Source organism: Symphalangus syndactylus, chromosome 18 (assembly GCF_028878055.3).
Source record: "Symphalangus syndactylus isolate Jambi chromosome 18, NHGRI_mSymSyn1-v2.1_pri, whole genome shotgun sequence".
NCBI classification, from domain to species: domain Eukaryota; kingdom Metazoa; phylum Chordata; class Mammalia; order Primates; family Hylobatidae; genus Symphalangus; species Symphalangus syndactylus.
Genome location: NC_072440.2, coordinates 76,547,599 through 76,574,344, shown reverse-complemented (window position 1 = coordinate 76,574,344; position 26,746 = coordinate 76,547,599). Strand labels below are relative to the sequence as shown.

Sequence of the window (26,746 nt, the reverse complement as noted above, 5' to 3'; positions counted from 1 at the left end):
TGTTAAAGTGCTTAGGAGGATTTGAAATTCAAAGTCAGTAATGGTAAGTCAAAGTTCATACTTTGGCTTATGTGATGTTTGATGGAATTTCCTGCTGTTTGAAAGGGGACATGCAGGGATCAGCACCGTACAGACCCTGCCTCCCATCGCACTTAGCCCATCTTGTTCTTTGCTTGGCTTTTGTCATTCAGCCTCAAGCATGCCTGTTTTGTGTTTTTTTTTCTTTTTTCTTTTTTTTTTGAGATGGAGTCTCGCTCTGTCGCCGAGGCTGAAGTGCAGTGGTGCAATCTCGGCTCACTGCAAGCTCTGCCTCCCGGGTTCACGCCATTCTCCTGCCTCAGCCCCCTGAGTAGCTGGGACTACAGGCGCCCACCACCACACCCAGCTAATTTTTTGTATCTTTTAGTAGAGATGGGGTTTCACCATGTTAGCCAGGATGGTCTCGATCCCCTGACCTCGTGATCCGCCTGCCTCGGCCTCCCAAAGTGTTGGGATTAAAGGCGTGAGCCACCGCGCCAGGCCTTTTTTTCTTTTGAAGTCTCTTCTTACATGGTCCACTGGTGATTACTGCAGGAGTCTTGGTAAACACTTATTGCATACCTCCAATGTGTCAGGCACTGGACTTGTCACTGGAGAAATAAAAAATGAGTAATAGATCTCCCTGTCTACAAAGAGCCCATCGTCTAATTGGAAAATATAATCATAAACAATTATTTCACCTAAAGTATAATAAAAAAAAAACAATTATTTCAATGCAGTACAATTAGGGCCGTGATAGAGGCACAGGACATTGTTGGGTCACACGGGAAGGTACCTTACACAGATTGGGCAAAAGTTATTAGAAAAGCTCTCTCAGAGGAAGTGATTGATAGAGAAAAAGGAAAAGGAAATGGATTTTGCTATGTGAAAAGAAAGAAAAAGAATTCCAAGGCAGACAGAGCAATCCAAGTAAAATCACAGAGGCTTGAAACAACATGGCAAGTGCAGGGAACTATGATGTGCTTGGACCATAAAGTGAAAAAGGGGGTTGGGGGAGGTGAGCCTGGAGAAAGAGATCCCAGCCTGGCCCCAAAGGCAAGTCATTTCAAAGCCTCTTTGCACCACACTTTTTCTCTCTCCTTTCCTTCTTCCACAAACAAAACAAAAGTATTTCCCAATGCAGACTGCCAACTGAAATCTGCACTTGAAAGGCTAGATTGGGCCGGGCGCGATGGCTCATGCCTGTAATCTCAGCACTTTGGGAGGCCGAGGCAGGTGGATCACTTGAGGTCAGGAGTTCGAGACCAGCCTAACCAACATGGTGAAACCCTGTCTCTATTAAAAATACAAAACTTAGCCAGCCATGGTGGTGTGCACCTATAATCTCAGCTAGTTGGGAGGCTGAGACAGGAGAATGGCCTGAACTCGGGAGGTGGAGGTTGCAGTGAGCTGAGATCACACCATTGTACTGCAGCCTGGGCAACAGAGCGAGACTCCATCTCAGAAAATAAATAAACAAAAGGCTAGACTGTGTTAGTTTTCTCCCCCTCTTATTTTCTGGGGACATGCTACATCCTGATCATGGATCCTCTTTTGTTGGAGCGACATCCCGTTTTCCTCTGAAATCCTTTCTGTCTCTCTTCCATCCGGTTGTTTCTTTAACTGAAAAAGGAACCTGCCAGGGGAAACATGTTGGGGTCTTGACAGCATCTAATGTCTGTGTGTGTTTCAAAACACATAAAAGAGATCCTGAGTCACTGAGGGGCATCCTCCTGTTTCTTATGTTTTCTGTTTCAAAGATTGTCTCCAAAACTCACCTCTCAGTGCTGAGAGTTTTGGGGCTTCTTCATGGAGTTGTCTGGAATCCTAAGAAAAATATATACACTTGCAAATCAGTGCTGTGTTCACAAAGCAAAAGATCATACCCTAAGAACCAGGCTTTCCCTGTTGCTTAGGTCAAATCCCTTTTGACCTAATTCTTAGGGTCCTATAGGTCTGGACTCCTCTGGGCCAGACTTGAACTCTATAGTTTACCCCCTAGAAACCCTGGACTTCCTTATGCATCAGTTCCTGTGGCTGTAAAATGCAAGCATTGAACTAGATCATCCGGGAAGGTCTGTTCCACTCTGATAGTCTAGGATTTTGTAAATAATTTATTTATGATTTAGTTAGTACTTCTGCCAAACATATTCCATAAACCTTCACCCAGCTTTTGAAAAACAACGGATCTTTCTAGATTTCATCTTCTTACATGAGTATTACTTAGCCTTTCTACATGGGTGCAACCTAGATAATTGGAAAAGGAAGGGTGTTAAGAATGCAGGCTCGATGGCTGGACTTGGAGCTAATGAATCCTAATATCTGGGGGTGGTGCTTGGGGACGTGTACTCAATAAGCCACCTGGGTGATTCTGATCCACCATTAGTGCATCTGATGCTTCTGCAGGTAGCACATTTTATTAGTGTCCTATCGCTGCTGTGGAATATTACCATAAACTTTGTGTCTTAAAACAACACAAGTCTGTCATGTTTACAGGTCTGTATGTGTTTAGAAGTTCTAAATTATTTTCATGGGGTGAAAATAAAGGTGTCAGCAGGGCCTCCTACTGGAAGAATCCCATTCCTTGCCTTTTCCAGCTTCTAGCAGCTGCTCATATTCCTCGGCTTATGGTCCTGCACGGCTCCTATCTGTTTCCTTTGTCTCATCCCTTTCACTGACTCTGAATCTAACTCTCTTGCTTCCCTCTTTTAAGGGCCCCTGTGATTACTGTGAGCCCTCTTGGATAATCCAGGATAATCTCCCCATCTCAAGATTCTTAACTCTATCATGTCTGCAAAGCCACTTTTGCCATGCAGGTAACATATTCATAAGTCTGGGTATTAAGGTAAAGACATCCTTTGGACGCCCTTATTCAGCCTATATCCCATACTTCCTTGATTTTGCTGAGGCTGATACAAGGGGCCCCAGAATTTGTTGCTGCAAATTTTCTCTTATAAAACCCAATAAACTGACTCTAGGAGATGTCACTGCAACACTTGCTAAAAATAATCTATATTCCACCAGGTAATCTGCAATCACATGCATCATTTAGAACCCTCCATTTCATCATGCAATTAATTTTTTAATATATATATGTACTTTCATTATTCAACTGTTAACTCCATAACATGCCAATCATAAGCTAGTTTGCAGCAGTTACTTTCCCTTGATCACAGCTGCATGAGGTTGTGATTAACTGGAAAACAGGGAGACCAGAGGCACGACCAGAAATGACATCATGCAGCCCATGCCGTCGCAATACAATTGTCAGGTTCACTGGCGGTTTGGTAAAGCTGGTTCAGTTCTATCCCGTTTGTCAGGGATTCCCACATGTGTGAAAATTGGACCAACTGTGGTGGGGTTCCATTTCCTGGTTCCATTTCCTGTGTTCTTCTCAGAAGATAGAATAGTGTCTATTAAGACAAGATGGCTTAGGAGCCAGACTGACCTGAATTCACATTCTGCCTTGGCCACTTACTAACTGCATTGGGTTTGGCACATTACTTAACCTCTCTGTGCCTCAGTTTTATAATCTGAAAAATGGTATCTCATAGCTATTAACTAGCAGCAAAGACTAGAACCCTAGGCCTACCTCTTCTCACTCCTGCACCCATGTTTTGCTTGGTGTTAGGTATAGTGGGCTTTTTTATTCTCTAAAATGCCTTAATTTTTGTTTTGAGCCTCAATTCTAACATGCAGAGAAAACAAGGCTTGGGCTATTTAGGGGTTTTATTCTCTCTTTTCTCAAGGGGTTGAGGCTAAGTTTTGGGGCATGTGGAGTGACATCATGCTGAAGACGTCATTAGCAGTCGGTGCCAGCTCCTCCTGAGAACTGCCCTATTTCATCTGGTCAAAACCAGGACCACTCCAGGCCTCAATCACTCTTGGACTCTCTTGAATACAGGAAATATTTGGTTGCTCTTTCTCTAGGCTTGGGGAACAGGGAGAGAATGCATTCCCCCACTGTGTCAGCGTGCACCTTGCTGGTCACTCAGAACCTTGAGGTTCCTGGCACATCTATCTCAGAACAATTGGTCAGGGCAACCCCACTTCCATTTTTCCTCTGCTATTCCCTGATGACACAGGAGGGGGCATGCTAGGGTCTTGCCATTTTTTACCTGTGTTTTTTCTACCACACGATGCTTTGCACCCTCTGGAGCAAACCATATCTTTACCCTCTCATCCAAGCTGCTTTGGAAGCTTTCTTTCGTAGGCAGCCAGAGATAAGGGGCTGAGAATGGCGCCAGAAAACCATCAAGGGTAGAGCTCCTAAAACCAGTGATCCCTTTGCTAGAAGACAAGCCATCTGTGCGTCCATCCCCTGCAAATCACTCCTTGGCAGAAGAAACTCAGAAGGCGGTGGAGGGGTTGTAGACAGGATAAAACACTTATGTTTAATTGCCTTCGGAGGGTCAGAAACAAGTCTCTGTTCAGTTTTGTCAAGCTAATTTGTTAGAAAAGAATGTGCTCAGCATATAAACAAAAGCCTTTTGTTTATAAGCAATTAGGAACCACCCTAATCTTACTCATTTAAACACACACCCAACCACAAAGCTGGAAAGACACCAAAGAGTTGGAAAGACACCAGAGTTGGGGCTGTACAACCACTTTTGCTAAGCTTCAAACCTTTGCAATTAAAGACTGATCTTCCTTTCTGAAAAGCTTCTACTCTTTGCGAAACCCTGAGCGTTCATTTCCAATTTGTTTTTGGCCAGGCAGTATTCTCTGTGTACTTTATTTACATGATTTAGAATTTTCATGACATTCTTGCATTTTTTCCCATCACCCAAGTATTTATCATATTTATCATTTCTGTATGTTGGGTACATAGAAGGTCTTCTAGCTATCTGGAAAAAGTACAACTCATTTTGTTAACTATAGTCACTATGCTGTGCTAGCAAACATTATAACGTACTCCTTCCATCTGACTATATGTTTTACTCATTCACTTTTAACTTTAGCAGTGATGGTGTCAGGCTGTCCTCAACCGTGCTGTAGAGGTGCATCCCTTCTGCTTCCACTACAGCCTTCTGTCCTTTCGCCATCTCACATTCGCACGCTGTTTTGTAATTGACAGCTTATGTGTCTCTGCCCTGTAAACACTGTGAGACCAGCCTTATGTCTACCACTGTGTCCTCAGTGCCTTGTACCATGCCCAGCACATAGATGCTACTGGGTAAATTATTGTTGAGTAAATGAATGAATGAATGAGTGAATGCCTTCTCTGGGAGGGAAGGTCGAAGGTGTCAGAGGTCATTGCCATGGTGATAAGGATCTGCAAATCTGCAAAGCAAATAACACTGAAAACAGAAGCTATCTTTCCCCTAAATTTCTACGAAATTGAATGTCAAAATTGAAGTGGAAATGAATCACAAGATGGTAGATCTCTCATTAAGAGAGATCTCATTAAGAGATCTCATACATACTTTGATTGAATAATCAAGGCCAATATTTTTTGAACACTTATCGCATGCCAACCACTGACACAGCACTCTTTACATGCATTCCTTCCTCCATTGGGTACTTGAGCTGAATGTCTTCCACTGGCCTTTCCAGATCCACATCTGTGCTTTTTCCATCCCTGACCTGGTGCTGGAATGCCAACCTGTACAGACTGACTAGGTCCTCTTGCTCTCCAGCTTCTAGATGGATTCAATCATTGGGAGGCATCAGCAGAAGTCAGAGAAGAGGGTAAAATGCAGTCTGGGTATTTAGTCTGCTGGCTCTTTCCCTGCCAAGTTACCGTGGATGAGTTAACTGTATCTACTGAAGACCATAGTGCCTGTCTTGCAGCCTTCTCCTTACAATTGCCTTTTCTGGATGCCAGTAACCACCTCTTCCTCTTGCCCTTGCAGGCTTAGAGACGTATCAGCTGCCTTCTGTTATTACCCCAGGGGCGTTCACAATGTCATGTGGGTTTCCTTAAATCCTGTCACCCTTTTCTCATAACAGCAGTTATGTCATTAATAGCTCCATTTTAAAGGGAGGACACTAAGTCTTAAAGAGATTAAGAGACATTTCGAGGCCAGGTGTGGTGGCTCATGCCTGTAATCCTAGCAGTTTGGGAGGCTGAGGCAGGAGGAACACTGGAGCCCAGGAGTTCAAGACCAGCCTGAGCAACATGGAAAGACCCCATCTCTACAGAAAAGTAAAAAATTTAGCTGGGCTTGGTGGCACATGCTTGTAGTCCCAGCTACTCAGAAGGCTGAGGCAGGAGAACCACTTGTGCCCAGGAAGTCAAGGCTGCAATGAGCCCTGTTCATGCCACTGCATTCCAGTCTTGGCAACAGAGCAATATCCTGTCACTAAAAAAAAAAGAAAAAAAAAAAGGAGAGACGTGTCCAAGGTCACGGAGTCAGTAGAAGCAGATCCTCCAACCTAGATCTGTCTAACTCTACTGCTAATGCTTCCCTTCTGTGATATTTAAGGGGAGAGAGTGGCTGGTGCCCCAAGGCTGAGATGTAACTCGGAGAAAAACTAACTGGAGCAATGTTTACTGGGAGCCAAGAGCAGAATTCTCATTTCAGACCTCCGCTTCCACAGATGGGCACTTAGAGTTTGGCTCTGAGGGGTGGTGGTGGTTCACGGAGAGTTCAAACCCCATCACAGACATATGTGGGTGAATAAAGTGGCAGGGTCTTTGCTTTTTCCAAGTGCCTGATACAGGCTTGCAGATGCGTGGGGGTGTGAACAAGAGAGCCTCAAGTGGATTTCACTCTTGGATGTAGCCTATAAATATGTATGTTGGGCACCATGAATCATTTAGGGCTGGATTGGTGGCAGTTTTTCATTTTTTTAAGGGATGGTTTCATGACTCAGAGATACTGGCATGCACCCCTGAGGCCAGAGTGGAACCAAACACTTTACAGAAATTGGAAGGAAACAAAATATGGGAAACTGTATCTCTGTTGTTAAGCGATATATGATTATGTGTGTACATATTTTTTTCTCACTTGATTCTTGATATGGCTTGGCTGTGTCCCCACTCAAATCTCATCTTGAATTGTAGCTCCCATAATTCCCACATGTTGTGAGAGGGATCCAGTGGGAGATAATTGAATCATGGGTGCGGTTTCCCCCATACTGTTCTCGTGGTGGTGAATAAGTCTCATGAGATCTGATGATGTTATAAGTGGTTTCCCCTTTCACTTGGCTCTCATTCATTCCTTGCCTTCCACCATGATTGTGAGACCTCCCCAGCCATGTAGAACTGTGAGTCAGTTAAACCTGTTTCCTTTATAAATTACCCAGTCTCAGGTATGTCTTTATCAGCAGCATGAGAACAAATACAATCCCCCGTGAATGCTATGAGATAGATTCTATTATCTTCATTACATAAATGGGGAAACTGAGGCACAGAGTGGTTAAGTAACATTCCCAAGGTCACAGTGCAGGTAAGTAGCAGATCTGGGATTGGAACAAGGAAGTCAGACTCCAGAGCCTACATATGTACACCATTGCCTGTGTTGACTCTGCAGTGCACAGTGTAAAAAGAGGCGTGCATGGGATACTAGGGGTCTGGTTAAATCGAATGAAATTGGCAATATTCAACCACTTTAACCTAAAAGATGTCAATTTCATATGGTAGGAATATAGTAGACATACAAGATAGTAAGTCAAAAAGGGCATCCCTGGGAGATGTTTGGTTGCAGCTGAGTTTGTGAAGATAAAGAGGCAAAGAAAGTTTAGGAACAGATGATGTTGGCAAAAGCCATAGCAGCAGTTACTGGGGCATGGAAGAGCACAACACAATATGCCGGCTGGAACGTTGGGTGTTTGTCGAACAATGGTGGAAAATGAGGGCCGGGCACAGTGACGCACACCTGTAATCCCAGCACTTTGGGAGGCTGAGGCGGGTGGATTGCCTGAGACCAGCCTGGGTGACATGGAGAGACCCTATCTCTACAAAACAAACAAACAAACAACAACAACAACAACAAACCAGAAAAATTAGCCAGCTGTGGCGGTGTGCACCTGTAGTCTCAGCTCCTTGGGAGGATGAGATGGGAAGATCACTTGAGCCCATGAGGTCAAGGCCGCAGTGAGCCATGATTGTGCCACTGCACTCCAGCCTGGGCAACAGAGCAAGAGCCTGTCTCAAAAATAAATAAAGCAAATGAGGACAGAACCTGAAGGCCCTTTGGGTAAACTGAGTCTGAGTCTTTCATCTGGAAACTACAGGCTTTCTGATTCTCTGCCCAATTTTCTTCTTGGTGCGATGTATGTATTGATCCACTTGAGCTGTTTGGGACGTTCTGTGTCTTCTTCCCTTCTGTAGTGTGTCAAGCAAAGCACTTAGCACTTAGAAGGTGCTTAACAAATGTCTGCTGATCGGCCAGCTGACTGCCCAACAGTATACTGTGCTGATGACAATATTACATGCCAGAGAAACCAACCAAAGGTTAACTTTATTTCAAACAGGCTGTAATATATTCTCTGCTTTTCACTATTTGGGAGAGGGAAATGTTCTTATTTTTTCTTTAATTATGAAGGCCCTTTCAAGTTTCAGCAGTGGAAGCAGCCCTAAAATCAAAGGCTATATTGCTGCAAGATGTATATTGAAGTTCAGGTTCAACTAATTTGTGTTAAGCACTTATAATACACCCAATACTTTCATGTAACTGTGTTCACTGAATCTTAAACACCCTGAAAAACAGACTCTATTGTCTCCATTCTTTACATAAAGAAACTGAGAAAGATGCATTAACAGACTTGCTTATAAATGGTGAAGTCAGAATTTGAACTCTGCTCTCTTTGTTCTTTGCCATGGCTTTTCCCTCTACAAAGATGCTACTGGGAATCCATTGGTGATAATGACAATGACGATGATGATGATGGTAACGAGGATGACGGTGCCAGTAGCCACAAAACTAGAAAACACTGATTATCATGTTGTGTAACAGATATTGTCCTAAGTACCTCAAGGAATAACTATTTACTTTTCAGAGCCTTTTTTTTTACCTTTTGGAGAATTTCCTGATGGTGAAACTGAGGCTAGCAAGTGTTAAGTAACCTGTTGAAATTACGTAGCTTACTCATAAGAGGGCTGGATTTGTTGTTGTTGTTGAGACTGAATCTCACTGTCACCAAGGCTGGAGTGAAGTGGCACCATCTCAGCTCCTACAACCTCCACCTCTGGGGTTCAAGCAATTATCCTGCCTCAGCCTCCCAGGTAGCTAGGATTACAGGTGCATGCCAGCAGGCCTGGTTCATTTTTTTTGTATTTTTAGTAGAGTCGGGGTTTCATCATATTGGCAAGGCTGGTCTCAAACTCCTGATCTCAAGAGAGCCACCCACCTCGGCCTCCCAAAGTGCTGGGATTAAAGCATGAGCCCCTGCACCTGGCCTGGGATTTTTAAATATTTATTTATTTCCTTTTTTTTTTTTTTTTTGAGATAGGGGTCTCTCTATTTTGCTCAGGCTGGTCTTGAACTCCTGGGCTCAAGCAATCCTCCTGCCTCAGCCTCCCAAATTACTGAGATAACAAACATGAGCCACCATGCCCGGCTAAGGGCTGGGATTTTAAACCAGAGCTAATGACCTTTTGAATAGAAGTATCTGCCTGTTTTAGATTCCAGACCCCATCTTTGTCCCTACCCACCTCACTCCTCTTGCACCAAGAAGGAAGAACAAAGAAAACCTTCCCTTGGAGCATCAGGCAAGGCTATCTGTTCCGGTGTCACCATGATGACCAGCGCTAGTCAATTTCCTCAGAAGGAAGGGAAAAGTAAATGTCAAATAGAGCTTCCCCAGCAACATTCTGTGGGCAAGCACTGGGGAAAATGTGCTGGAGCCTCTGTGTTCTCACTTAAATAAGGTGAATCAATCCTGGAATTGGAGCTGGGGAGCAGGCCATGTTCCTAAATAGCTAAGGTTAATGGTGTTCTTGGAGAACCTCGGGGTCACTTTGAAAATTAATCCTTTTTACTTCAGAATCTGAGCTCCTAAATGAGCAGATTAGAAATCAAAGGGGGGAAACAAATGAGTGTTCTTGGCAAGGAATTTTTAGGGCATTAGAGCATCCTTTTTAGGCTGACATCATCTTATCTCACCTCTACTGCCCACCTTTTGCTGAGGCCTTGTCTGTTTGAAGACTGTCGGCTGCCAAAAGCATGTAGACTTCAAGAAGCCGGGGCCATGTAAGCCATTCACCACTGTATCCACAGTATCTAACATAGCACCTGAGTCAGAGTGGGAAACTTACTAATTATTGTTCAACTAATGGACTGATTGCAGCTATCACAAACAAAACTTTGGTTGGGGCAAAATGCTTTTGTTTCCAATATTTGATCATTTAAAGCAGAATGTTTTGACCTTTCTGGCAAGAGACATTTAAGCTGAGATTTGAATGACAAGAAACAGCGAGTTATATGAATATGAAAAAAGAGCATTGCAGGGTAAAGGAATAGCAGGTTCTGGGGTTGGAAGGAGTTTAGTATGTTTGAGAAACAGCCAGAGGCCTCTGTGGCTAGAGAGAAGTGGAGAATGAACAGAGTGTGCAGAGATGAGATTGGAGAGATAGAAAGGGCCAGCTCCTGCTGCAAGAGGATAGATGTGAATTATTTTTCTAAGTGTTATGTAAAGCTATTGGAGAGTTTTAAGGGGGAAAAGTGGAGGAGAAGGGAATGTGTCATTCACTCTGTGTCCCTATTGCTTGGCACATAACAGGTGCTCAGAAACTGGATGAATGAGCTGAGATAATGCATATAAAGTGCTTTTGAAACAATGAAGTGTTTCAGAAATGACACTCATCATCAGCTGGAGGAGAATAAGACACTGCCTCCAATACCATTCTTTCAGATCACAAAGCTATTACAGATTTCTGGGTAATGAGGGTGGAAATCTAGAGGCACCTGATTTTTTACAGTGCCTTATTTCTGTTAAAATAATTTCAAACCACACCAAGATGCAGGATTGCAATAGCACTGGCCAGACTCCAGGCAAAATTCCCGTGAAGAATTCACTCTTGGCTACCTGAGGCAGAACAGCGAGATCAGGAAGGGAAAAGGTAATGGTTTCTCATGACCCCTGATATCTGAGACACACGGGGCTCTGTTAGGTAGGAGGTACATTCTAATGAGGTCATGGCTTTTTTATTGACCCAATGCCCCAAATACTGTCTTTCTTACTACTTTTCACTTGGAGACTGTGATGGCTGGAGTTGTGACATGGTGAAGGATGCAAGAGAAAGAGAAAATAGTGGATGCTTATTGCAACCTGAGAGCCAAGATGTGAGAACTAAGTGGGAGGAATGAAGAAGAGAGAAGGAGTGGTAGAAACAGTGTTCCCTGGGTAAGATTTAATGCACCTCTATGTGCTAATTGCTTTGCCTGGCACATTATAGAAGGGAAGAAGACAGAGAAGGTCTCAAAGCATTTGAGTGGATCAATACATACATTACACCAGGAATATAATTGGGCAGAGAATCAGAAGAGCTCATAGATCCCAGATGAAAGTTCCAGACTCAGTTTACCCCAAGGGCCTTCAGGTTCTGGTCTCTGGTCTGCAGATTCTGATGGCTGGAGTTGTGACATGGTGGAGGATGCAACAGAAAGAGTAAACAATGGATGCTTATTGGAACCTGAGATGCAACATGTGAGAACTGAAGTGGGAAGAAAGAAGGATAGAGAAATAGTGGTAGGAACAGTGTATGCTGAGTAAGATTTAATGCACTGGTGCTGATGAGACAAGAGCTAGACACATGTTAAACAATCCATGAATAAATTCCCTCTGTATCATCAGTGGGGCAACTATTTCTCCTCTGCCCACACTCAATATATAGCCACCAGGCTTCAGAAGTCTGGCCAACAGCAGAATAGATTAATCAGCCTTTCATCAAAGGTCTGAGGGATGAGGATGCAACAGGATACAGGTGAACAATTAGGGACACTAAAAAAACACCCAAAAACCCAAAACTCCACCCAATGTGTTGACGGACAAACACCAAGACTGCCTAAATGTTTTCTTGTCTTTAAAAAGAAGGAAAAAATTAAAATAAAAAAACAACAACCTGGAGTCTGAGAAACAACTTCCAATCATAAATGAAAAGGAACATTGCACCCAAAATGCATAGAAAGTACACACATTTGAAAGATTCGTTATGAGAAAGAGAAGAAAATTCTGCAAAGCATCTGGTATGCTGCCAGTAAAATTAAAGAAAACATGAACTGATAGGGGAATGGTTAAATAAATTGAGATACATCCATATGGCAGAATATTTTACAGCCATTATAAACCACGTTTTCAGAAACTAAATAATGACGTAGAAACATACTTAACAATAGAATGCTATATTTTAAAAGGGGAATTTAAAACCAGTGAATACCAGAAAATCCCTATCTGTGCATGAATGTTCATAGAAGCTTTATTCACAATAGCAAAAATCTGAGAATAACCCAAATGTCCTTTAATAGCTCAATGGTTATATAAACTCTGTTCTATCTATACACTGATACATGCAACACCCTGCATAAATGTCCAGGACATTGCACCTTACAAAATAAGTCAATCTGACAAGATTACATACTGTATGATTCCATTAATGTAACATTCTTGAAACGACAAAGCTATACAGATGAGACATATTATTAGTTGTTGCCAAGGTATAACGATGAGGTGGAAATATAAAGGGGTAACATGAGGTACCTTTATGATGATGAAATAGCTCTGTATTTTGATTGTAGTCATGATTCCATGAATCTCTATATGGGATAAAATTGCACAGAATGATACACATAGGCACACATGTGGTAACAGACGCATGTAAAAATTGGTGAAAACTGAGTAAGATCTGTAGTGTAGAAAACAGTATTTTAGTAGTGGTCAATTTCCTAGTTTTGATATTCTGCTAAAGTTACACGGGATGGTACCTGAGGAAGCTAGGTGAAATGGACATTAAACTCTATGTCGTATTTTCGCAATTTCCTATAATTATTTCAAAATAAAAATTAAGAAAGATAATATATACCAAAGAATCCCAATTTCATTTAAGAACTGTAAAGAAAGAAATCCGAATTTTGACTAGAAGAAAATACTCCATTATATTGGCAGTGACTTTTCTTTTCTGGTTAACGGGATAATGGTCATTTTTATATTCTTCTATGTATTTTTCTGTACTTCCAAAACTTTCTGCAGTAATATATGTTACTTTTGTAATCTGAAAAGAACTTATAAGTTCTGATTTTAAATATTTGGTGAATGTAAAAAGTAAACGTTTAAAGGAAAAAGTATATAATAATATTATAAAAGGGAATTGAGAAAAAGAAGGGCAAAAAAGAAAATGACTCGGTAAGATATGAAAACATGGCAAGGAAATACAAAATGTAATAGCAAACTTAAATCACACATTGAAACAGTACAAAACACTTTAGAAACTAAACCAATGGTATGTAGGACAAACACACAAACCCTGCCCAGAATGCAGAGTCAAAGATCAAAGACATGAAATAGAGACAAAATAAAAGATGTGGAGAACCAAACATATAGATTCAGCATACCACTAGCTGGTGTTTCTAAAAAAGCTATCCTAAAAAATAGGACAAAAGCAATAATCACAGAGACAAAATAGCAAAACACTGTCCAGATTTATGGATGACCTGAATTTGTAACTCAAATAGATACACTAAATGCCACTGTCTGGAAATATACATGATAAGTTTTCAGAATTTCAAAGATCAACTATTATATTCTGCATGTGGCCAGGCAGAAAATAAAACAACTCAAAAAATGTTTTACCTAGAAAGATGAAAACATCAAACTGGTCTCATTTTTTTTTTCTCCATAACATCAAGTTTTGAGAAGGAAAGATTATGACCCAAGCATCTCCACCAAATTTCCAAGCTGTTATAATAATAATAAGGTAATGACATAATCATAATTGTTACTTATGATTAAGTAAACAATAAGGCACTTGATAACTAAACTGCCATAACTAATTAAAATTTAGTACAACTAGAATAAGATGAAAGTGCCTCAAAATAATTATTTAACCATCTCACGTCAATGGTCAACATCATATAAAGAGAGTTTTCATTTATTAATAAGATAAGGAAACCACTATTATTTATTACCATTATGGATTTTCTAGTAAATCCAATATGTCATGAGAAAAAAAAAAATAAGGAAGTTCATCACTGCTTCCATAAGATATTATTGCTTACTTAGAAACAAAACGAGCTGGAAAAAAATTGGAAATAATAATTATGGTCTGGAGGTGATGAGTTACAAAATCAGTATGTCTACATTTTTCCTATGTAGTATTTGACATAAAGCAATTAGGAAATACAAAAAAATCCATTCACAGTAGAAATAATAGAAATAAAAACAAAACATCCAGAACTGAAAGTTAAAATACACACATGATCTTGGCCAAAGGATGAAGATATATCAGTATCTATCTATATATAAAGATTTGAAGAGCTCAATATGCCATTTTCCTAAATAGGAAAATTTAGTATTATTAAAATGTCACTTTTTCCAAAGTTAATTAATGCATTTAATTCAATGCTAACCAGAATTCTAAAAAGGATTGCTTCAAAGCTTAATACAATTGTTCTGAAGTTTATTTGAAAATATAAGCAGATGAGACTGATCAAGAGATATGAGGAAAAACAGGACAAGTAAAAGGAACATCTTGTCCTGCCAGATATTACAATTTTGTTGTTAGTCATCTTTTTAAAAATTTTATTTTTAATTGACAAATAATAATTGTATATATTTATGGGGTACAGTGTGATACTTGGATACATGTTTACAATGTGGAATGATTAAATCTGTCTAACAAATATGGAAGCAACCCAGGTATCCACCATCATATGAATCAGTAAAGAAAAGGAGAGGGGCTGGACGTGGTGGCTCACACCTGTAATCCCACCACTTTGGGAGGCCGAGGCAGGAGGATCACAAGGTCAGGAGTTCGAGACCAGCCTGGCCAGCATGGTGAAACCCCATCTCTACAACAAATACAAAAAATTAGCCGAGCATGGTGGTGCATGCCTGTAGTCCCAGCTACTCAGGAAACTGAGGCAGGAGAATTGATTGAACCCAGCAGGCGGAGGTTGCAGTGAACCGAGATTGCACCACTGCACTCCAGCCTGGGTGACAGAGTGACACTCTGTCTCCAAAAAAAAAGAAAAAAAGAAAAGGACAAATTAAAATTTTAATAAGATACTACATAAAATATCTTAGCAGACAAGTTGACAGACAGATACATGAAACATAAAAGATGCACCAGTTACCAGTGAAAGAAAAGATAAATGGTGCTGGGACAATTAATTATCTATTTGTTACAGGAGAAAACAAGCTTCAAATACCAAAATAAATTCAAATCAGATTAAAATAAGTGCAAATACATGAATGAAATCTTAAAACATTAAAGATTTTGCATCTGAAGAGAAAGAAATTTGTGAGCAATAGAAAAAAATCACAAAGCAAACACTCAACAAATTTGACAATATAGAATCTATTTAAATTACAAACAAAATAAAACAACAAATTAAAAAATATCAGATAAAAGTTTAATGTATTTAGCATATGAATCCATGGGACAATATTAACATTCAGCAGAAAAAATAGACAAAGGATGTGAACAGACAATGTAGAGGAAAAGGACCCTAAATGACAAATTGATACCAAAAAAATCAGTTTCATTATTATTCAGATAAACAAAAATGTTTTAAAAAGGCTGCCTTTAAAAATCAAACAAATAGAAGGAAAGCTTTAAATTGTTACCCCTCAATGCTAGTGTAAAGACAGTGACATGGTCAACTACATACATTGCAGTTGGAGTAAACTTTGCAGTAAACAAGTTGGAACTAAGTTTCAAAAGTCTTAAAAATATTCAATTTCCTTTACACAGTAATTCTTCCAGAAATTTACCCTAAGAAAGTAGTCACGGCTGGGTGCGGTGGCTCACACCTGTAATCCCAGCACTTTGGGAGGCCAAAGTGGGAGGATCACCTGAGGTCAGGAGGTTGAGACCAACCTGACTGACACGGTAAAACCCCATCTCTACTAAAAATACAAAAATTAGCCGAGTATGGTGGCGGGCGCCTGTATTCCCAGCTACTTGGGAGGCTGAGGCAGGAGAATCACTTGAACCTGGGAGGTGGAGGTTGCAGTGAGCCAAGATCACACCATTGCACTCCAGCCTGGGTGACAGAGTGAGACTCCATCTCAAAAAAAAAAAAAGAAAGAAAAGAAAAGAAAGTAATCATGGATTTGTTTTCAAAGACGTCCAGTGTAGTAAGATGGAAGACATCCACCAGGGTATTACTCCTTGGTTGTGCCAAGGAAAGGGGAGAGGTCAGTCTGGTTTGTGAATTTAGCAGACACTGATCTGGCCTGTCCTGCCTTCTTTTTCCACCTCCTTTTGGAAAGAATCTGCCTTCTTGCTGAGAGGATACCTACAGGTCTGTTCTCCAGACATAAGGTGAGAGGTCTGCCCCTGAGGTTTGCCAGCAATGCTTATGCCTGCCCTGGATAAGCCTGTGCACTTCTGGGGTACAGTATCAGAGAACTCTGTTTCCCCACCTACGCAGCATCCTCTAAAGCAGAAACCAATCAGTAACCAATCAGTAATTAAGTTGACAGTTTGATCTCCACCTGTCTGAATTTCCTGTGTCTAAACTTCATTGTGCTCTGAAGTTGGGCAGGAAGAAGAAAAGTGTTATTTTATCACCACCCACAAAAAATAGGAAAATGACATAGTTTTGGCAAAGAAAGAGATGGATTAAATCAACATTATCTTACCTGTAGGGTGGAATAGTATGCAGATTCTAAAAGCGGTGCTCTGTAAGAATACACAAAGGAAAATGAATGTTATTTAAGATTAAATGAGAGAAAGCATGTAACAAAAATAGTATGTAAATAAATACCTCTACAAATTATGAGTACATAGAAAAAGATCAGAAGAAAGTACTTCAAAAAGCCAGCATTTGTCTCTGGGTTCTGGGGTTATGGGTGATTCTTATTTTCTTCTTAATGCCTTTTTGTATTATATAAATTCTCTATATTTGTACTGTTTTGTAAAAAAAAACATTTATTTTTGAAGAAAGCAGAATCTCAAAGGTCACAGTGACTTTGTACTGTTTGTCCTCTGCACATCAGGAAGAATAAACTCTTTGATTTGGGCCCAGGGCACTTTGAACATATGAGTGCAAACCCACAAAAGGTTTATTCTGAGACAATTCAGCACAATTTCTCTGAGTCACGGAGAATGATTCTCAGACCTTTTGTCCTTGTGCAGGGCCAGTGCATCTATCCGTCTACTTACCCAAACAAAGAACAATGGCTGAGCAGGAACTATGTGCCTGGTACTGTGCTCATCTTCACACATGCAGCCCTCAGAGGCTTGATCCTCACCCCAAAGGAGTGCTGCATGGCAGGGACACAGACGACCAAGCAAATATAGCAGCGTGGTGTGATAGATGCTTGATGTGGCTTGGCTGTGTCCCTACCCAAATCTCATCTTGAACTGTAATCCCCAGGTACTGAGGGAGAGACCTGCTGAGAGGTGATTGGATCATGGGGGCGGTTTCCCCCATGCTGTTCTTGTGATAGTGAGTGAGTTCTAACAAGAGCTGATGGTTTTACAAGAGGCTGTTCCCCCTTTGCTGCTCACTTTTCTCTCTCTTGCCGCCATGTGAGACGGACCAAGTTTGCTTTCCCTTCACCTTCCGCCATGATTTTAAGTTTCCTGAAGCCTTCTCAGGCATATGGAACTGTAGGTCAATTTAACCTCTTTCTTTTATAAATTACCCAGTCTCAGGTATGTCTTCATAGCAGTGTGAGAAAGGACTAAAACAGTGCTGCTCTCGAGGAATGTACACAGCCCCATGGGGAAAATAGAAGAACCAGCGTAAAGTTTCTGGAATATTAATGGAAGGAAATAGCAATTAATCTGGGTCTTGTAGGATGATGGGCCAGGTGAATGGTAGGGTTTTCCAGGCACAGCAATGGAAGTGAGGGAAAGAGCAATAGAGAGAGAAGGGAAAAGACAGAGTGGAGTTTGGGAGGAGGCAGCGGGAGAGGGAGAGAAGGAGGCGCAGGGGGTCGGGGGAGAGAGAGACGAGAGACAAAAAGACAGGGATTATGTAACTACTGGTATCTTAAAGAATTGTAAAGCATGTAGGAGGATGTACCAGTTAGTTATTCTTTGGTCATAAATCATAGAAACTGACTCTAACTAAGGGAGAAAGGAAGCTTACTGGATTAATATAGGGCAGCTCTAAGAAGCACCAAGACAGGTGAACTAGAACTTGCAACGTGCAGTTTCAGGAAGCTTTAGGTAACTAGATTCCTCTGGAAGTTGCAGGAGGATGGATAACGTGTTTTCAATCCAGTGTTTCACCCAAGAATAAATTCCAGAGAGGGAGCACTATAGGAGCCTAATGTCAGTCACGCAGCCACCCCTTGGCTGGAGGACAGGTGCACTTTGATTGACAGTAGAGAGTGCTCAAAAAGGACGGGATAGACTTCCCAATGCCAAACCCCATACTCTTCACCTAGAACTGCAGTTTTCAAACAAGCGTGCTTTCACCTCCCAGGAAACATTTGGGAATTTCTGCAGATATTTTTGCTTGTCACAAATTGAGGGTAAGGGGAAGTCAACTGGCATCTAGTGGGTAGAGGAAAGGAGACTGCAAACATTCTACAATACTCAGGACACCCCCTACGACAAAGAATTACTTAGCCCTGGGGTTGAAAAACTTTGATCTAGAGGTGAAAATATGTGTGAAAACAGAAACAACAAAAGTCATTTAGGAAAGAGGGAAAAAGGGAGGATGGAGCCATGAAAGGACCATAAGAAAGATGAATTTTATGTCAAGGGCAATGGGAGGGTCTTTGAAAGGTATTTAAGCCAGAAAGAGGTGTGATATATTCATGGCAAGCGTGAGCAAGTCAGCACATATGACAGCACCCTCTTCACCAATTTAACATGTAAGAAATATGTAATTTGTACATATTTGTAATTACATACTTTTAACATTTTTGTTTGTGTTTTCATGGCCAGCCACATATCAGTAATCTTCATTAGGGACAGGACCACATCCGCTTTATTTACTATTGTATGCTTGTGCCTAGAATGGTGCCTGGCACATAAAAGAGGCTCAATAACTATTTGCTGAAAGAGGGTGGGTGTGGTGGCTCATGCCTGTAATCCTAGCACTTTGGGAGGCTGAGGAGGGTGGATCACTTGAGGTCAGGAGTTCGAGACCAGCCTGGCCAATGTGGTGAAACCCCCTGCCTACTAAAAATACAAAAATTAGCCGAGCATGGTGGCACATGCTTGTAATCCCAGCTATTCCAGAGGCTGAGGCAGGAGAATCGCTTGAACCTGGGAGGTGGAGGTTGCAGTAAGCTGAGATCGCACCGTTGCACTGCAGCCTGGGCAACAAAGCAAAACTCTGTCTCAAAAAAAAAAATGCTGAAAGAATGAGCAAATAAATGAACAGATGGATGGAAGGATAGATATATAGATAAATGAATGGGTGGATGAAATAAAGGAATATATTTTAAAATACTTTGTATAGCAGAGAGTGTAATATTTTTAGGTCATATTTGTAAAGATTGCCTACGTAGCTGTCAGATTCCCACCTACAAAATAAACCAAAGCAAGCAAGTATTTGGACAAAAAGAAAGGAATCCAGATGATTCACACCCATGATCTCTGCATTTTACAAGTTCTGGCTGAGTATATATCATGCAGGATCCCACACTAACATCTGCCTAATGTGCAAAGGGAGAAAAATGTCCACGTGCCAGATGTAGCCTTTGCCTAGGAAGGCAGAGATATAGCGCTAGAATAACTTTAAGCAACCTATTAACAGGGGCTGGAATGCATGACATACCAATCATTTATTTACTCAACAAATAAATGTACTGTATACCTGCCATGTGTCTCGGCACAGTACTAGATACAAAATATCCATTGTTTAAAAAGGCAGACCTGGTGGGGGGTGGAGCCAAGATGGCCGACTAGGAACAGCTCCAGTCTCCAGCTCCCAGCCCCAGGGACACAGAAGACGGGTGATTTCTGCATTTCTGCTTGAGGTACGGGTTTCATCTCACTAGGGAGTGCCTAACGGTGGGTGCAGGACAGTCGGTGAAGCGCGCTGTGCGCGAGCCGAAGCAGGGCGAGGCATTGCCTCACTCAGGAAGCGCAAGGGGTCAGGGAGTTCCCTTTCCTAGTCAAAGAAAGGGGAAACAGACGGCACCTGGAATATCGAGTCAGTCCCATCCTAATACTGCGCTTTTCCAATGGGCCTGGAAAACGGCACACTAGGAGATTGTGTCCCGCACTTGGCTCGGAGGGTCCTATGCCCACGGAGTCTCGCTGATTGCTAGCACAGCAGTCTGAGATCAAGCTGCAAGGCGGCAGCGAGGCTGGGGGAGGGGTGCCCGCCATTGCCCAGGCTTGCTTAGGTAAACAAAGCAGCCAGGAAGCTCAAACTGGGTGGAGCCCACCACAGCTCAAGGAGGCCTGCCTGCCTCTGTAGGCTCCACCTCTGGGGGCAGGGCACAGACAAACAAAAACTCAGCAAGAACCTCCACAGACTTAAATGTCCCTGTCTGACTGACAGCTTTGAAGAGAGTAGTGGTTTTCCCAGCACGCAGCTGGAGATCTGAGAACGGACAGACTGCCTCCTAAAGCGGGTCCCTCACCCCTGAGCAGCCTAACTGGGAGGCACCCCCCCAGTAGGGACAGACTGACACCTCATTCAACCGGGTACTCCTCTGAGACAAAACTTTCAGAGGAACTATCAGACAGCTGAATTTGTGGTCTCACGAAAATCCGCTGTTCTGCAGCCACCGCTGCTGACACCCAGCCAAACAGGGTCTAGAGTGGATCTCTAGTAAACTCCAACAGACCTGCAGCTGAGGGTCCTGTCTGGTAGAAGGAAAACTAACAAACAGAAAGGACATCCACACCAAAAACCCATCTGTACATCACCATCATCAAAGACAAAAAGTAGATAAAACCACAAAGATGGGGAAAAAACAGAGCAAAAAAACTGGAAACTCTAAAAAACAGAGCACCTCTCCTCCTCCAAAGGAACGCAGTTCCTCACCAGCAACAGAACAAAGCTGGATGGAGGATGACTTTGATGAGTTGAGAGAAGAAGGCTTCAGACGATCAAACTACTCTGAGCTACGAGAGGAAATTCAAAACAATAGCAAAGAAGTTAAAAACTTTGAAAAAAAATTAGAAGAATGGATAACTAGAATAACCAACAGAGAGAAGGGCTTAAAGGAACTGATGGAGCTGAAAGCCAAGTTTCGAGAACTACGCGAAGATTGCAGAAGCCTCAGTAGCAGATGCGATCAACTGGAAGAAAGGGTATCGCTGATGGAAGATGAAATGAATGAAATGAAGAGAGAAGGGAAGTTTAGAGAAAAAAGAATAAAAAGAAATGAACAAAGCCTCCAAGAAATTTGGGACTATGTGAAAAGACCAAACCTACGTCTGATTGGTGTACCTGAAAATGATGGGGAGAATGGAACCAAGTTGGAAAACACTCTGCAAGATATTATCCAGGAGAACTTCCCCAATCTAGCAAGGCAGGCCAGCATTCAGATTCAGGAAATACAGAGAACGCCACAAAGATACTCCTCGAGAAGAGCAACTCCAAGACACATAATTGTCAGATTCACCAAAGTTGAAATGAAGGAAAAAATGTTAAGGGCAGCCAGAGAGAAAGGTTGGGTTACCCACAAAGGGAAGCCCATCAGACTAACAGCTGATCTCTCAGCAGAAACTCTACAAGCCAGAAGAGAGTGGGGGCCGATATTCAACATTCTTAAAGAAAAGAATTTTCAACCCAGAATTTCCTATCCCACCAAACTAAGCTTCATAAGTGAAGGAGAAATAAAATACTTTACAGACAAGCAAACGCTGAGTGATTTTGTCACCACCAGGCCTGCCCTAAAAGAGCTCCTGAAGGAAGCACTAAACATGGAAAGGAACAACCGGTACCAGCCACTGCAAAAACATGCCAAATTGTAAAGACTATCGAGACTAGGAAGAAACTGCATCAACTAACGAGCAAAATAACCAACTAACATCATAATGACAGGATCAGATTCACACATAACAATATTAACGTTAAATGTAAATGGGCTAAATGCTCCAATCAAAAGACACAGACTGGCAAACTGGATAAGGAGTCAGGACCCATCAGTGTGCTGTATTCAGGAAACCCATCTCACGTGCAGAGACACACATAGACTCAAAATAAAGGGATGGAGGAAGATCTATCAAGCAACTGGAAAACAAAAAAAGGCAGGGGTTGCAATCCTAGTCTCTGATAAAATAGACTTTAAACCAACAAAGATCAAAAGAGACAAAGAAGGCCATTACATAATGGTTAAGGGATCAATTCAACAAGAAGAGCTAACTATCCTAAATATATATGCACCCAACACAGGAGCACCCAGATTCATAAAGCATGTCCTCAGTGACCTACAAAGGGACTTAAACTCCCACACAATAATAATGGGAGATTTTAACACCCCACTGTCAGCATTAGACAGATCAACGAGACAGAAAGTTAACAAGGATATCCAGGAATTGAACTCAGCTCTACATAAAGTGGACCTAATAGACATCTACAGAACTCTCCACCCCAAGTCAACAGAATATACATTTTTTTCAGCACCACACCACACCTATTCCAAAATTGACCACATAGTTGGAAGTAAAGCTCTCCTCAGCAAATGTAAAAGAACAGAAATTATAACAAACTGTCTCTCAGACCACAGTGCAATCAAACTAGAACTCAGGATTAAGAAACTCACTCAAAACCGCTCAACTACATGGAAACTGAACAACCTGCTCCTGAATGACTATTGGGTACATAATGAAATGAAGGCAGAAATAAAGATGTTCTTTGAAACCAACGAGAACAAAGACACAACATACCAGAATCTCTGGGACACGTTCAAAGCAGTGTGTAGAGGGAAATTTATAGCACTAAATGCCCACAAGAGAAAGCAGGAAAGATCCAAAATTGACACCCTAACATCACAATTAAAAGAACTAGAAAAGCAAGAGCAAACACATTCAAAAGCTAGCAGAAGGCTAGAAATAACTAAAATCAGAGCAGAACTGAAGGAAATAGAGACACAAAAAACCCTTCAAAAAATTAATGAATCCAGGAGCTGGTTTTTTGAAAAGATCAACAAAATTGATGGACCGCTAGCAAGACTAACAAAGAAGAAAAGAGAGAAGAATCAAATAGATGCAATAAAAAACGCAAAAGGGGATATCACCACCGATCCCACAGAAATACAATCTACCATCAGAGAATACTACAAACACCTCTATGCAAATAAACTAGAAAATCTAGAAGAAATGGATAAATTCCTTGACAAATACACCCTCCCAAGACTAAACCAGGAAGAAGTTGAATCTCTGAATAGACCAATAACAGGTTCTGAAATTGTGGCAATAATCAATAGCTTACCAACCAAAAAGAGTCCAGGACCTGATGGATTCACAGCTGAATTCTACCAGAGGTACAAGGAGGAACTGGTACCATTCCTTCTGAAACTATTCCAATCGATAGAAAAAGAGGGAATCCTCCCTAACACATTTTATGAAGCCAGCATCGTCCTGATACCAAAACCTGGCAGAGACATAACCAAAAAAGAGAATTTCAGACCAATATCCTTGATGAACATTGATGCAAAAATCCTCAATAAAATACTGGCAAACCGAATCCAGCAGCACATCAAAAAGCTTATCCACCATGATCAAGTGGGCTTCATCCCTGGGTTGCAAGGCTGGTTCAACATACGCAAATCAATAAATGTAATCCAGCATATAAACAGAACCAAAGACAAAAACCACATGATTATCTCAATAGATGCAGAAAAGGCCTTTGACAAAATTCAACAACCCTTCATGCTAAAAACTCTTAATAAATTAGGTATTGATGGGACGTATCTCAAAATAATAAGAGCTATCTACGACAAACCCACAGCCAATATCATACTGAATGGGCAAAAACTGGAAGCATTCCCTCTGAAAACTGGCACAAGACAGGGATGCCCTCTCTCACCGCTCCTATTCAACATAGTGCTGGAAGTTCTGGCCAGAGCAATCAGGCAGGAGAAGGAAATAAAGGGTATTCAATTAGGAAAAGAGGAAGTCAAATTGTCCCTGTTTGCAGATGACATGATTGTATATCTAGAAAACCCCATTGTCTCAGCCCAAAATCTCCTTAAGCTGATTAGCAACTTCAGCAAAGTCTCAGGATACAAAATTAATGTACAAAAATCACAAGCATTCTTGTACACCAATCACAGACAAACAGAGAGCCAAATCATGAGTGAACTCCCATTCACAATTGCTTCAAAGAGAATAAAATACCTAGGAATCCAACTTACAAGGGATGTGAAGGACCTCTTCAAGGAGAACTACAAACCACTGCTCAATGAAATAAAAGAGGATACAAACAAATGGAAGAACATTCCATGCTCATGGGTTGGAAGAATCAATATCGTGAAAATGGCCATACTGCCCAAGGTAATTTATAGATTCAATGCCATCCCCATCAAGCTACCAATGATTTTCTTCACAGAATTGGAAAAAACTACTTTAAAGTTCATATGGAACCAAAAAAGAGCCCGCATTGCCAAGTCAATCCTAAGCCAAAAGAACAAAGCTGGAGGCATCACGCTACCTGTCTTGAAACTCTACTACAAGGCTACAGTAACCAAAACAGCATGGTACTGGTACCACAACAGAGACATAGATCAATGGAACAGAACAGAGCCCTCAGAAATGATGCCGCATAGCTACAACTATCTGATCTTTGACAAACCTGACAAAAACAAGAAATGGGGAAAGGATTCCCTATTTAGTAAATGGTGCTGGGAAAACTGGCTAGCCATATGTAGAAAGCTGAAACTGGATCCCTTCCTTACACCTTATACAAAAATTAATTCAAGATGGATTAAAGACTTATATGTTAGACCTAAAACCATTAAAATCCTACAAGAAAACCTAGGTAATACCATTCAGGACATAGGCGTGGGCAAGGACTTCATGTCTAAAACACCAAAAGCAATGGCAACAAAAGCCAAAATCGACAAATGGGATCTTATTAAACTAAAGAGCTTCTGCACAGCAAAAGAAACTTTCATCAGAGTGAACAGGCAACCTACAGAATGGGAGAAAATTTTTGCAACCTACTCATCTGACAAAGGGCTAATATCCAGAATCTACAATGAACTCAAACAAATTTACAAGAAAAAAACAAACAACCCCATCAAAAAGTGGGCAGAGGACATGAACAGACACTTCTCAAAAGAAGACATTTATGCAGCCAAAAAACACATGAAGAAATGCTCATCATCACTGGCCATCAGAGAAATGCAAATCAAAACCACAGTGAGATACCATCTCACACCAGTTAGAATGGCCATCATTAAAAAATCAGGAAACAACAGGTGCTGGAGAGGATGTGGAGAAATAGGAACACTTTTACACTGTTGGTGGGACTGTAGACTAGTTCAACCATTGTGGAAGTCAGTGTGGCGATTCCTCAGGGATCTAGAACTAGAAATACCATTTGACCCAGCCATCCCATTACTGGGTATATACCCAAAGGACTATAAATCATGCTGCTATAAAGACACATGCACACGTATGTTTATTGCGGCACTATTCACAATAGCAAAGAGTTGGAACCAACCCAAATGTCCAACAACGATAGACTGGATTAAGAAAATGTGGCACATATACACCATGGAATACTATGCAGCCATCAAAAATGATGAGTTCGTGTCCTTTGTAGGGACATGGATGAAACTGGAAAACATCATTCTCAGTAAACTATCGCAAGGACAAAAAACCAAACACCGCATGTTCTCACTCATGGGTGGGAATTGAACAATGAGAACTCATGGACACAGGAAGGGGAACATCACACTCTGGGACTGTTGTGGGGTGGGGGGAGGGGGGAGGGACAGCATTAGGAGATACACCTAATGCTAAATGACGAGTTAATGGGTGCAGGAAATCAACATGGCACATGGATACATATGTAACAAACCTGCACATTGTGCACATGTACCCTAAAACCCTAAAGTATAATAAAAAAATAAATAAATAAAAAGGCAGACCTGGTCTTTACCATTGTGGTATTTAAAATCTATTGGGAAAGACAGGCCAGGCACGGTGGCTCACGCCTGTAATCCCAACACTTTGGGGGGCCGAGGTAGATGGATTATTTGAGGTCAGGAGCTCGAGACCAGCCTGGCCAACATGGTGAAACCCCGTCTCTACTAAAAATACAAAAAAATTAGCCGGGCGTGGTGGCATTTACCTGTAATCCCAGCTACTCAGGAGGCTGAGACACAAGAATCGCTTGAACCCAGGAGGCAGAGGTTGTAGTGAGCTGAGATCATGCCACGGCACTCCAGCCTGGGTGACGGAGTGAGACCTGTCTCGAAAAAAATAAATAAATAAAAAATAAAATAAAATAAATCTATTGGGAAAGACAGATAATGAGTCAACAGAGAAATATGCAATTGCAAATTATAACAGTGGTAGTAATAAAATAATCGGAATATAGTGATAAATTAAAAAACAGGGTTGGGTGGCTGATTTAATAGGGATGACATGGCGCTTCTCAAAAGGAAGGATATTTAAGCCAGAAGGACAAATAGAAGCCTGCCATGCTAAGAATTAAGAAAATAATGTCCCAGGGAGTTGGAATGA

General features: G+C 41.4%; 1 long non-coding RNA gene across 1 annotated transcript; it reads right to left on the bottom strand.

The window, feature by feature from the left end:
• On the bottom strand, positions 1–26,609 carry LOC134733590 (uncharacterized). Its single transcript, XR_010117219.1, has 5 exons — positions 26,352–26,609; positions 16,768–16,807; positions 12,664–12,719; positions 1,797–1,845; positions 1–629 (listed from the first exon to the last, which is right to left on the bottom strand). It is a non-coding gene; the product is annotated as an uncharacterized lncRNA (long non-coding RNA).
• Positions 26,610–26,746: the final 137 nt, after the last annotated feature.